This window comes from Ruditapes philippinarum, unplaced genomic scaffold (assembly GCF_026571515.1).
Source record: "Ruditapes philippinarum isolate M1 unplaced genomic scaffold, ASM2657151v2 ctg1879_1_1_1_1, whole genome shotgun sequence".
Lineage (NCBI taxonomy): Eukaryota > Metazoa > Mollusca > Bivalvia > Venerida > Veneridae > Ruditapes > Ruditapes philippinarum.
In genome coordinates, this window is record NW_026863393.1 from 209,009 (window position 1) to 209,954 (window position 946).

A 946-nucleotide genomic window follows, 5' to 3' on the forward strand; every position below is an offset into this window, starting at 1 on the left:
TTAAAGTTTCGGAGACTGGCAACTTTTTCAAACTTTAGTTTTCTCTAAAATTCAAAATGTAATAAAAAAATTAAAGCTATCAATCCTTGTAAATAGACACCAACAGTTCTTGGTTTTGTTCGTTAATGATGCCATATATAACCGCAATGCTATCGTTAACAATTTACCAAACAAAACATTGGTTTGAGACGTTGTGTCTGGCTTTTTGTTGTAATAAGAGAAAGATAATTTCTCTTAAACGACTGCCACAAGCCTGAATTGTAATATTACAATTTTATTATAAGCCTAATTGTGCCAAATATCATTAACTATGTCGCTAGTCCAATTACGCCTTCTTATGAGTAAAAAGTACATGACAGGAAATAAAATGAACCTAGATATTTGCGTATTCTGCATAAAGAATGAAGAGGAGACAATTCTATGAAAAGCACATGTACTATTATGTATGAATTGAAAATTTTGAGCAAATCATAAAATAGGCTAATTGCAGGATGAATATAATACACCATAGAATGAATTAGAAAGAAAAAGAAAATATTTTGCCATGAGGTAGACTTAAAAACGTAGCGAAACATTTTTGTCTTTATCTAGTATATCAATTTATTTAAGACAAACGTTTACATGTAGTTCGCCAAAATGAGTAGAATTCTGTAAGACCCGTCTTTCGTTCTCGTCCTTTTCAATTATGTAAAAATATTGTGTTTGTTTTATTTGTATGAACATTATATACGCTTTTGGGAATAAACATGATTAAACCAATATTATATTATTACCCCTCACTTTTTTTGTAATATAAATTTCCCATAGACCAATGGGAGGTATTCTTACTGCTAATTCAAGTGTACCATGTGACAAAAAAGTGTGTGCTGTTACATAGGAAACAGCAATTTTTCACACAAAAAACTATAGAAACGGTGGAAATAAATAACAGAAAGGTAACAATATC